Genomic DNA, 14,073 nt, shown 5'->3' on the forward strand with positions numbered 1-14,073 from the left:
AGAGTTTTTAAGATAGACACTTCAAATTTTGTTTACAAGTTCACTTTAACATCTTAAATTACTTCACAGATTATACTTACACATAATGAGATATACATTTTTTAACATGGTTTACTTAATTTTTTCAACAAAAAGTCAAAACTCTCATACTTTCCTCAATTTTATCCTGAAAATGCTCTGTGAATTTCTTCAGAAGGTATCAAGGAATGTATGTACATATTTGCAAGGCAATTAGGCAAAAACTATTGTGCAAGGAGCAATTTGAAAATGAGAAAAAAAAAAAAGGTTTTCGAAATACCTTCTTGAAGTATCAGGATAATTACAAGTTGCCTAAAATTCTCCTACGCCATATGTAGATCCCTCCTTTCGTCTCATGCAATGTTCTAGTCTTATTTTTTGAAGTTTCAAATTTATTATCACATGTTTGGACTTCTCAGTACTCCTAGCTTTGGGCAGGGAAGTCCGGTGGTTGTCTCGTTGAGCATTGATTTTCCTTGCAATTTCACTCATCTCTTCGCCTGCCTTACTTCCAAGCTTCACACTTCATACCTCATAATGATTTGGCATACTGTTGTTACAACAGCATATTATAATATTTTTGGATACATTTCTCTGTTTACTGCTATGCAGAATAATGATATATTATAAAATGGAAGAAATTATAGTATAAATTTGTGATAAAATTGTTTTTTACACAAATACACACTCTGAGAAAGATATTATATGAAATTAGGAAAATAATTTTCCGAAATAAATTATGTAGCTTCATTCAGAGGATCAAATCAAATGCACAGTAATATAAAAATGGCAGCTAAGGACCTTTCAATATTTCCAATACCAAAAATAGCCATATCTCATGAGAATAAATGCCAGAAGACTCCTGAATCCAAATAAAATATATATATATATATATATATATATATTTTAATTTTTTTATTAATTTTACCTCAATTTTCACCAGACTATCCCCTTAAAGATGTTTACAAACAATAATTGTTCTCCTCTGACATATCGTCAAACTGAGATGTAGAGAGAGTTCCTATGGAGACCGGTCCCAGGTAGTAAGGTTTCGTGGGCTTAATGACGGTAGGAGCTCCCTTCCTGATGAAGCTAAGCGGTAAAGGTTGTAGTAGGAACGTCTGCGTAGGGCAGCGTGTACAATTTCTCCTGAACGCGGCCTGTCATCAGATTTTGTTAGGTAGAGGTTGGATTGGGACCGGTCTGCATAGGTATTGGTACTCCTTCTACTTTTTTATAATGTACATATTAGACATGTTATCATCATCATCATCATCCAAATCGACACATTCTAACTTAGTACAAAAAATACACCAAATAGGAATAATTGGAAAGAATATGTAGAACGAATGGAGAATTACCGAATCTCTGAGTTAATATTGAAGTATAGCGTGAAAGGCACAAAAAATATTGGCAGACAGAGGAAGAGATGGATAGAACAGTTCTAATTCATGACATCGGAGCAAACTTAATTGGGTTTAATCCCAGAAGATTATTATTATTATTATCACCATCATCATCATCATCATCATCATCATCATCATATATTACAATCACATTTATTTTCCGGAATTAAGCTGTATCTGAGCATATGATTCAAGAAATATACTACATAATTAATGGCCATTTTTGTTTTTATTTATGATGCCTAGCCATGGGACTTGATTCTTGTCGAAATATTTTAATATAGAGATTACGTTATAAGAAATCTGTGTTGCAGAAGTTCTTTTATATCTGGACGTTACTGCGGCGAAACAAATGCGTCGCTGAAATTATTCAAAGAAACTTGCTAAGAAATCAGCAATTCAAGAGCGAGTCAAAAAAAGTGCACTCCTCGCTAATGTTCTTCTGTGTCATTACCAGCAAATGTATGCAGAGCCTTCCCGTGGGATGGGGGCGTGCAAATCAGTCGGCGCTCCTTTAGAAGCGTTATGTAATATGTTTTTATAATTACCACCATGACCTAATAATTCTACAGTTATAACGTTCGTGGTACGAACTTCCTGTACATATAAACATTGCACTAACGAGTGTCCGAGGAGATCAAAATAAAAGAAACAAGGAAAGGAAGAGCTGAAACGTCATGTTTAAAGCCACAATTTTTACGCTGTATTGCTGTTGATTCGGAATGGAAGGTGTGAAACTTAAGAATTTGTATCAGAAAGATTTGACATGTTTCATTTTCATTGCTGTGATTAAAGTATTTTTAAATCTATACATACATCTAAATACATACATATAAAGGGCGCAAATGGCCATAGTAGCTGACGCGCCCTTTTTTAAATCACAGTACCATACATACATACATACATACATACACACATACACAGTCAGCACGTCTGGCCGCGAAACCAGGTGGCCCGGGTTCGAATCCCGGTCGGGGCGTTACCTGCTTGAGGTTTTTTCCGGGTTTTCCCTCAACCCAATACAAGCAAATGCTGGGTAACTTTCGGTGCTGGATCCCGACTCATTTCACCGGCATTATCACCTTCATTTCATTCAGACGTTAAATAACCTGAGATGTCGTCGTAAAATAACTCAATAAAATACATACATGCAAATAAACAAAGAGCGCAAATAGCCCTAGTAGCTGACGCGCCCTTTTTAAATCCCACATACATACATACATACATACATACATACATACATACATACATACATACATACATGCATATATACACACATACATGGAAATGCTTCACATGGAAATGCTTCGTTTTCCAGCTTTAAAATAGCACACTTCCCTTCTTGCATTCCATTGTCTTCTGCTTCAATTTCCAGTCAGCTACTCCTTTTCTTTCAGAGGTCCATTTCATAATTGGCTTGGCCATTCTGTCATTCATACCCTTCAGTGGCTTTCTACACCTTCTGTACTGTTTTTCTTATTGGGCTCATTTGTTGCGTCCACCTTGCTCGAAATCCTTTTGAAAACTTCTGTTAATTCCTTTAGTTTAATGTTTGAGATATCTAAGTGTGTTGCATTTCAGTCATATTTTAAACACATGTTTATCCTGTTAGATGTTAATCTGTTTTGTTTTTGCATCGGAACTTTTCGTGCATGAGATATTCTACGTTTAATTTCCTTGCCTTGATTACCGCCTTTTTTATTATGCAGCCTGAACATTTGCATTTCTGGGTCTAGAACTACGTTATCAACCGTTTAGTTCACCCTACTACATAAGTGGCTAATAATATTGTAAATTTATTTGAAACTCCCGTTTTTGTTATTGTTATTTCATTTTCGTACCAAGAACTGTCTCTTGCCTTCTGCAACAGGAAGAATACGGGTTGTTTCCTTCCAATTCGATGACATTTCCTTCTCCAGATTCGTAGACCTTTATCAAGATGTATTTTGAACAGAATAGGAGAGAGATTACACTTTCTTGTCGTAACCTCTTCATTATCTCGATGTCTACTGTTTCCTTTCCTTCAACCCTGATATTATTTTTGTATGAAACTTTCTGCTATCATATACACCCTGCGGCAAAGCGGCGAAATGCACGCATAGTAAACGTAATTTCTCAATATTTTCTTCAAGCGGTATCATGTAACATGCTAAAATTTTACGTTAACATATATCAGTAAATTTCTGAGGACTACAGTCTTGTAGAATTCTAAATGTACAAGTAGACCTAAATGACTTTCCCTAACCCAGCGGTTCCCAAAGTGTGCTCCGCGGAGCCCTTGGGACTCCGCAAGTAAATCTCAGGGGCTCCGACCGCGGGTGACAAGAATTTCTGCTTCTATCTAGCCTCTAGTGCGAAAAACGTAAACTACTTCCATCAAGCGAAAAGTACTTTCTCAGAAAGTAGTTTGATTTCTTCTTGCTATATAGAAGCAGCAATAATAATAGATCTACTATAGCCATTAGTCATCAACCAGTGCTCAGTCAAAGGGGGATAATAACTGTAACCTTACTTTTGAAGAAAATAGTGCGAATTCTTTGGGATTGAATTCAGAATATATTACACATGATCCTGCTTCAGAATTTACTATGCCTAGTGTAGAAGTACAGAAAAGGAAGTAAAAAACACAAATATTGTGATTCATATTTGGATATGGGATTCACTGAGTTTGCTGATGGACGTCCACAGTGTGTGATATGTAACAAAGTTTGTCCAATAGTTCTATGTTCCCTGCCAAGCTTAGGCAGCATTTCGAATCTTATCCTGACTTCACAAATAAAACTGCAGACTACATCAAAAGAAAATAATATGACGAACTCCATGCAGTTCAGACAAAAGTTTTATCTCGTGTAAAGACAAATAACTATAAAGCACTGGGAACGTCGTACTTGGTTAGCCATGACCTGGGTCTTACTGGTAAACCTCACACCCTTGCCGGAATTCTTATAAAACCACTATTAGTGAAGGTAGTGAAGTAAATGGTGGACGAAAGAACTGCAAACTTGATCTCCAGTGTGCCCTTATCAAATAACACTGTGCGTAATAGCATCCAAGATCTATCAAATGATGTTAAAAATACCATAATTTCCCGTATCAGTGACACGAAATTTTTGCTACAACTTGACGAATCCACGGACGTTGCCGGATTAGCTGTGCTAATGACGTTTGTTCAGTACGAATTTTCAGATTCCTTTCATGAAGATATTTTGTTCTGCAATCCATTGCCATCCTCCACAAGAGGTTTTGATTTTTTTTTTCCGCCCTGTTAGATGTCTTCATTGAAAACTCGATACCGGTACTCATCCCGTCGGATCCCGGCCACTTAGTCACTCGTAATGAGTGAACCTCTGTACTCGTACATAGTGCGTTGGACATTGTGCCACTGTCACATATTCTGTGACACAGTATATGAGGATAGGCCACCAAAGGGAAAACTGAAAGATAGAACTTAAACTGAGGGGATTCGATCTTGCATCGGAACTGGAATCCGGTGTGGCTTAGTGGATAAAGTGTCAGCACATAGAGTTGAAAACCCGGGTTCGGGTCCTGGTGCCGAAGAGAATTTTTCTCTGTTCTATCCATCCTTCATCGATACCATGGAACAATTGCATTAATATACGCACAGATGGTGCAAAACCCATGGTAGGTCCTGTTGCTGGCGCTGTTACAAGGATCAAGAAAGTTTAAAAGACTGCACAAGTAGTTATTGTGTACTATACCGACACGCCCTCGCAAGGAAAAAAAAAATACCAGCGTTATTAAGGCATGTACTAGACAACGTCGTCTAAATTATCAACTTTGTTAAGGCACGACCTTTGCAGTGTAGGCTACTCAAAATTCTGTGTGAAGATAGGGAAGTATGTACAAGTCATTGTTATTAATTATTTATTACACATGGTTGTCGCTTGATAAGCGTTGTCTTTAGTTTTCAATGACCAAAAGAGTTTGCTAGCAGATTATTTGAATGATCAGGAATCGTTGTGCAAATTATGTTACTTAGCACACATTTTGTAAAAAATAACGAATTCAGCACATCCATACAAGGGAAACAGAAAACTATATTCAGTGCTAATGACAAAATTGCCGCACTGAAGAAAAAAAATAACGTTCTACATGGAAAGAGTCTAGAATAAGAATCTGACATGTTTCTCATTGACTTCAAACTTTACAGAAGAAAATAACATAACAATGAATAACTCATTCATAGCAATAATAAAAGAGCACCTTGACAATTTTCTTCAAAATTTGAATTCATACTTTCCAAGGGAAACTCAGGAATCGATTCGAAACAAATATGAGTGGATTGTAGATCCATTTTCAATGAAGTCAAAACCATCAGCCCTCACTGCGACAGAATATGAGGCCTTTATAGACATGGTTTCGGATAGCCTGTCAGGCATCATTTAAAAGCAAACCACTTCCCGAATTCTGGGTTCAGTTAGGGGAGGATCTTTCGATATTAAGATCAAAAGCTAAATTGATCTTACTGCCTTTTGGTGCTACATACCTCTGTGAAACGGCCTTTTCGAAGTACACGGCTACAAAAACATAATATCGAACTCGTTTGGATGCAGAAGACGATATGCGTCTTCAACTGACTGTGACATCGGACATTGACAAACTCTGTCGCAAGAAGCAGGTACATTCTTCACATTAATTCGGGTGTAAATGTAACATTTTAACATTTGTTACATATCTTAACTACCGGTACTACTTATAATTATGATTTTGTACGTTTAATAATATTGTCTCCAGTTATTTTTTACTATTATTTCCTTTATATATATTATTATCATTATTCATACTTCCGTATATATATCGTGTGTATTGTGCTTCACAGATAGAACTAAACACTAAACATTTCTTGGGGCTCCACGAGAAACCTTTTCTTCAAAAAGGGCTCCGTGGCTGAAAAAGTTTGGGAACCACTGCCCTAACCAGATAAATATCGTATGAGACAGTCTGAAGAATTAACTGAATAATACTGAAATGCAACGTGCATTCGGAAGAGAGGGAATGCAAACTTAACAAAATAATATATAACCAAGTGTTACAAGCAAACATTCTGATGGGGGCATATATATAAAAAAGTTAATTAACGTAAACAACGTTAGATGAATACAGTATGTGTAAGATGCACAGATAAATACACATAAATAAGAAGTACAGAGGAATAAAATTATTTCATTTCCACAGAACTATTTTTGCTTATAACTTTCGACTCAGTCATTTCCGGACCAGGGTTCCTTATCTCAAAATGATACATGTGCCCTTCGCCATCGTCCCTGAAAGTTGTAACACCAGCCCGGAAACACTCTGTATAAGTCTACCGCTGCGGAGTAGCGGTTAACGTGTCTGACCATGAAACGAGCGGGTTCGGGTTCAAATCCTGGTTGGAACAAGTTACCTGGTTGAGTTTTCTTCCGGAGTTTTCCCTCAACCAATTGAAGCAAAATTGCTGGGTAACTTTCGGCGTTGGACCTCGGACTCATTTCGCCATCATTAATTCACATAACATCATTACCTATACAATAGCTCGGGTTAAGTTCACGGTGCGGCGTGCTGTACTTGTACAAGAACGCGGTCGTTCGACTACCTAATCATTCACAGAATAGGAGTGGTAGGAAGAATAAGCCTCAGGCTGCAGTGCAAGCCTTCGGGTCTCTCCTCCAAAGAAGAGAAAAAAAAAGGATCAATATACCTATTGTGTTTTAGTTCATTCAGAGTCTAACGATACTAGCTTGCACTTTTATGAAGACAGATATAATAAGTTGTTATTTAAATTCACAACCAATTAAAGTTAGCAACGCCGATTTCATTTCCCTTGCACCTCTTTCAGCCTCTGTCTGAGCATGTACTTGTTGCTAGTGCCAATCTAGGTAGCACTTGACGTGAAGTACATGCTAGCGCAGTTAAAAGTGCATATGATGTGATTTTTTATCTAAATGAAAGTGCCTTTCATGTGAACTTCTGTTACACGATTTATGTATAGCATATCGAAAAAAAAATCCGAAATTCAAAACGTAAGGGTGTATAAACGTTGTCTCGTAGTCTCTACTCTAAACAGTAAAAAAACAGCTTTCACAATTAATTTTCACGTTCCCGTTCCAGGGCTCAGGCAAGCTTTTGGTTAATTGTGAATGCCCACATTTAAATACGTTTATTTTAACAATATTTCCGTTCTCGTTCTCGTTCCCGGTTTATTGTGGACCAACCTTTATTGGTATTGTGAATGTACTTTATAAACGGAACATCATCTGAAAATATTGCCAACCTCTGCTCCAATTCTGCTATGGAATAGGTGTCATTGGAATAAACGAACGTCATGCACTACAGTACCTACTCCATTTATTCTATAATTAGTCTATTCCACGAATGACTATTCCAAGATTTATTCCACGATCGTACAACTGGGCCTAACTAGAATATCTAGCATGGATGGAATTTGTTAATGTTAATGTTATGTTTTATTTAACGACGCTCGCAACTGCAGAGGTTATATCAGCGTCGCCGGATGTGCCGGAATTTTGTCCCGCAAGAGTTCTTTTACATGCCAGTAAATCTACTGACATGAGCCTGTCGCATTTAAGCACACATAAATGCCATCGACCTGGCCCGGGATCGAACCCGCATCCTTGGGCATAGAAGGCCAGCGCTATACCAACTTGCCAACCAGGTCGACATGGAATTTGTGGTAGCAGGATGATATTAGGCGATGTGAGGCAGAGGATTCATTATGTGATTACCTGGCATTCGCCTTACAATTGACGAAAACGTCGAAACAACCCAACCAAGTATTCATCTAAGCGGGAATAGAACCCACGCTCGAGCACAGCTTAGTATCAGCGGGTAAAAACGCTATCGCCTAAACTACACCGATGGTTTGTACGATGTCGAGAAAAATTTTAGGCTTACAATCGATTTTAGGTTAAATCCAGTTTTGTGATATTTTGTAAGAACCACGGCATTTTGCACATAGGTCTGTTTCACAAATGAATTTACTCTTAAGTATTCGACAAGAATAAATTTCATTCGATAGTAGACGAGATAAGCACAGACGGACGACACACATAGGTGTTGTTGGTAGTACAGTATATGTACATAGTACAAAGGCTTTACCAATAACCAAATAGGCTTAAAGACTTTACTAGCAGACGGTAGTATATTATACACACTATTTAAAGAATGTAATTGATATTGTTATCGAAGTGTTGTATCAGTGAAGAAGTGTGTTGTGTCAGTGAAGTGTGTTGTGTAAGTGAAGTGTGTTTGTGTCAGTGTAGTACAAAGTATCTGAACACCGAAATGTTTTTGAAGTGTTAGTGAAATCAGAATAGTATCAGTGAAATGTGTCGCAGTTCCATTACAGTAAGTGAGTTGACAGCGAAATGATGCAGTTCTGAAAGATAGTTGTGCATGTAGGCCTAAACATATCATACTCGTGGGTTTTAGTTCGAACTTAGGTTTAAGATACAAATTAGATTTACTTTAAATGTTATTTAAATTGATCGTGCTTCATTTAATTTGGGATGCTCCTTATCATCATTATTATTATTATTATTATTATTATTATTGTTATTATTATTAATTGTATTTTTTATTAATTATGTTTATTAATTATCATTATTGAGTGTAATTAGTTACCACTGCCACCGGGTATTTACCCATTTGCAGTGTGAATAAATAGTACATACATACATACAAAACACTGAACATCTACTTAAACAATAAACGTCTGGAGCAAGTATCCGAACTACTTTGGGTATCTATCTCGATACCAGATTTAATTTTGACAAACATGTAGATTACATTACAGAGAAATGCACTCCGATAATAAACATGCTAGCAAGAGTAGCGAAACTCAAATGGGGTCTAGAACATCGGGCACTGAAAACCATATACATGGGTGCAATTGAACCAGTATTAACATATGGCGCACCGATATGGGAGAAGGCCTTAACAAAACAAAACAACTTAAGGAAATATCAACGTGTACAAAGACTAATGAACATATAAATAGCGAAGGCATTCAGATCACTTCCATATGACGCCTCATGTGTACTAGCAGGAGTTCTTCCAATTCGTCTAGTCATAGAAGAAAAGGTCAGAATTTATAGATCCACCCACAAAAACATCGAGTACGATGCACCTCTGGAAGTGATTCACTGGCCACACCCAGCTGAAGAACCTCTCATAAGATCACCTATGGATGATACGGCAAACAAAATAGATATATACACGGATGGAAGTAAAATCGGAGGAAAAGTTGGAGCTGCTGCGGTTATAATCCAGAACGACATGATCATCCACCGATCCAAATACAAACTGCATGAAAAATGTTTTAATATTCAGGCAGAACAAATAGCAATCTTGACGGCACTACAACATATTGAGAATGTAGAAATAACAGAAGAAACAGAGAATATTGCAGTAGTTAACACAGACAGCAAAGTGACACTGGACACTTTACAGAACAAAAATAAACATAATCCAATCATTGAAAATATAAAGAAAGAATGGAAAAAATTGGAGAGACAGCAATGGACAGTTCTCTTTAGGTGGGTGAAGGCCCATGTCGGAATATTAGGGAATGAGATAGCTGACAGTCTTGCCAAACATGCCGGCATAGAAGATGAAGGGGAAATAGTTTATAACAAAATATCGAGAGATACCATATTAACAGAAGAGAGAGAAAAGACTTTAAGAAAATGGCAAGAGCAGTGGACTATCTCAACTAAAGGCGCAATAACGAAATCATTCTTCCCATCAATTAAAGACAGATTGAAGATAAATTTACCTATCGGAGCCGAATTTACTTCTATTGTGACAGATCATGGCTTCACAAGATCTTACCTTCACAGATTCAAGATTATTCCAACTCCAACGTGCCCTTGCAGACTACAAGGAGAACAGACAGTCAACCATATAATATTAATATGTGCCACACTGATAAAAGAAAGAAGAAATCTACGAGCTAATATAATACCCACAGGTCAAATCTGGCCTCCACCTTTTGATCAGTTCACAACAACATACCTCAAAAGCTTCAGAAAATTTATACAATCCATAGAATTTGGCAAAATATAACTAATTGAAATTAGAAATAATATTAACAATGATGGTAACCTAAAATAGAAGAAGTACAATTAGGCAACACTTGTATCTATAAGAATTTCAAGATCTCGATCAAAATTGTAAATATCTTGTTCTCATATCATAACTTATGTAACTAATTATTGTAATATTTTATGTAAAGCATGTAGTATTACTCCAATGTAATGGAGCATGCTGATATACAAAAAAAAAATACATACATACATAGTTATAATAATAGCACGCTAGTGGGTGGTGATGACACTGTACCATCACAGTTGTAATGAGACAGAAATATAAGACAGCGAAGTTGACGTCAAATTTGCTTTGTTTTATTCATAAAATTGATTCTGTTACATAACACGTATGACGTTTGATGCGTGATTTCCACCGCTTAGAATGTTTTTCACCGCCAAATACTTTTTTTCTAGTAAGAATACTTCGAAATGTGTTTAATGAAGACGTGTTGACACCCTTGACCTACACTTTTGTGATAAAAGGGTTAAGTCTTTAATAAAAGGCGTCTCTTTCCCCAGAAGGATTAACGGAAGAGGGCAGTCCTTTTGTAGAGAAAGCCAGTGGCTGGGAGGGTCCAAAACAGCCATTGATAAGTTGGAAATAGTCGGGTTTTGTTACGTATTCTGTGTGTTGCGGAGTATCTTTCTCGAACTTTTTAATTATCCGTTTTGCCAAAGGCTTTTTATTCTTCCGCACCGACCTTCAATGCAAGAATGTTTCAAATCCGTATACCGCCTTACAGATCCCTTTATAATTACGTATGTTGAGTAATACGGTGGAATTTTCCTACAAAATATTTTATTCGTCTTTATCCTTTAAATGAATTTATTAAGATAATTATTCTTTACGTTATTTCGCTTTGTGGAACAACTTAGAATTGTTATTACAATGAAAGTGTGTTGCGTGCCTCAGTGAGATACCTCAGTTTTCCATGCAGTTACCCACTAATCAGAATCTCGTTCCTTGCTTCTTTGGCTAAAGCACTGACGTCCTATCTCAATACCGTTCTATGAATTGTCTAATGACCGTTTCAAGTGAAGCGTTATGATGACAGGTCATTAGAGCACTGTGTCTATAGATATCCAGCAAGTACTGGTTTCAATACCCTTTTCCGTACCACCTTTAGGCAATATAAGAGACATGCTATACTCCGGACTCTTCAGTCGAATAGAAACGCCCACGTACTTGTCACTCCTACCCTCTTCAATTGCCTTCTTTACTACCGCCATCTTCTCTTCCTCTGCTTCTCATTCATTTCATTATATCATCGGTACCTCACCCTCATTTCCTTTCCTTTTATCCAATTTTTTCTGCTCCTCTCTCCACTCCACTCACTCCTCTCCTCTCCTCTCCTCTCCTCTCCTCTCCTCTCCTCTCCTCTCCTCTCCTCTCCTCTCCTCTCCTCTCCTCTCCACTTCACTTCACTTCACTTCTCCACTCCACTTCTCTTCACTCCTCTCCACACCACTCCAGTCCTTCCGCCCCTCGTTTATCCTCTATCCTTGCCTCTTCTTTCCCCTCCCCTTTTCTCCATTCCACTCCACTCTCATCTCTCTCCTCTCCTCTCTATCTCCTCTCCTCTCCTTTTCCTTCCTCTCCCCTTCTCTCTTCTTTCCCCTCCCCTCTTCCCTCTCCCTCTCCACATCTACTCCACTCCACTATCTTCTCTTCTCTTCTCTTCTCTTCTCTTCTCTTCTCTTCTCTTCTCTTCTCTTCTCTTCTCTTCTCTTCTCTTCTCTTCTCTTCTCTTCTCTTCTCTTCTCTTCTCTTCTCTTCTCTTCTCTCACCCGAAAGGCCTATTTCTGTCGCAGCTATGGCTTTTGTAAGTGGGTCATGTCATTGTCTTCCTCCCTCCTTAAAATATTTACATAGGCTACATTTTGAATGATTTTATCTGATTATGTATGGCAGTGGTCGTCAACGCTCGCTGAAATGGGTAGAGTGCATGGAGGGTAAGGAACTCTGCTCCGTCGTGCACAAGGGATAGAGAGACAGCATACCCTCCAGCAGCGACGGTTGCACGCTAGGGCTGTGTCTTGTCTGCGGGTAAGAGACTCTAGCCCGAGCGTGCAGTGTTTTGATGACCGCTGATGTATGGGTTTACCGCGTGTAGTTGATGACACACAACGTTAACTTTCATGATAACTGTCAATATTTCGAGACACAGATTCCCAAGAACACATGATAACAACTGGTTTACACTTAGTCGCAATACAAAACTTACTTTCAACTTATAGGCCTAAGCCATGAATATCAACTAGCTTCTTCTTAAAGTAACGTGTTGGTACCTCGTTTGCGTTATTCTATCTGTCGTGTGCCGATACACCTCACTGCCTTCAACCTGGACAGATAGCCTACCACCCCTTGCCACAAGCTAAAACATCAGTGAACGAAGACTACATGCGTTATGAAAACGTATGTATAATTTTATGAGAGTCATATTTACTTTCTCATTTTAAAAAAAAGGAAGTGTTGTGATGCTGCAGAAATGGATCTCGATATTTTCTTGTAACTCATGTTTTCAACAACCCCTGATCCTCAGAAATTGTTTGGTCATGACATTTGTCTGTCTACAGCAATTATGAACAAAGTACTGCCTGCGGGCCAGATGCGGTCCTCAAACATATTCAATGCAGCCCACGACAAATCCAAATCCGATCATTTTTTCTAATGAGAAACGAGGGGGAAGAGGAGCATTTCGTACTCATTTGTAGTGACTCGCCAGAGACTAATTAATACAAAAACTGTCCACGAAATTTCAGTGAACATTTGGTTGAGAGTAATCATTTGATACTAGACACTGACTGTCGACATTTATTTTTGAACAAGACTTCCATATTTTCCGTATTCCTTTTTAATGTGTAGGTCTACTACGTAATAGTAAAACTGTACAGTACATTCAACTCAAATTGATTGACTTGCAATGTAACACTCAATTTAAGCAGTTGTTTCCCAACGCCCGAAAATGTTACTTCGAAAATTCCTAATCGAAATCAAGTTTCCCAAATTTGTTGCCTCATGTCAGTAGATTATCTCAATGTTTACATCCTCATATTTATATAAATGAGCAAGTGTTTTCTACGTTGAAATTGAATAAAAGTAGCGTTAGGATCAGAATGATAGATGGATTTTAAAGTGCACTTCTGAGAGTCAACAAGACTATGAAAAACTTTTGGAAGCACATTCACTGTTCCACTCATCATCACACACTCTTTCATATCGATTGAATAAGTAATAAATAATATGAAAATAGGGCTTAAAATTACAATAGTTTTGTAAAATATATAGGCCTAATAATTTTATGTAAAAATTAATATTTGTTTCATGTAAATAATACAACATGCTATGAACTCTAAATAGACTTAAAAATTAAAAATTAATTTTGTTTCTGGCATATAATTATGAAGTTCATAGTAGACGTTTGCCGCGTCGGGTTCGCGGGCCGTCGCTTTCTTTCCTGTCACTTCGATCTCTCTCGCAAATTATGCAGGCGTGGAGCTTTGCCTCTGTGCCCTTATTTGCGTCACTTGGGAGAACT

Source organism: Periplaneta americana, chromosome 7 (genome assembly GCF_040183065.1).
Source record: "Periplaneta americana isolate PAMFEO1 chromosome 7, P.americana_PAMFEO1_priV1, whole genome shotgun sequence".
NCBI lineage: Eukaryota > Metazoa > Arthropoda > Insecta > Blattodea > Blattidae > Periplaneta > Periplaneta americana.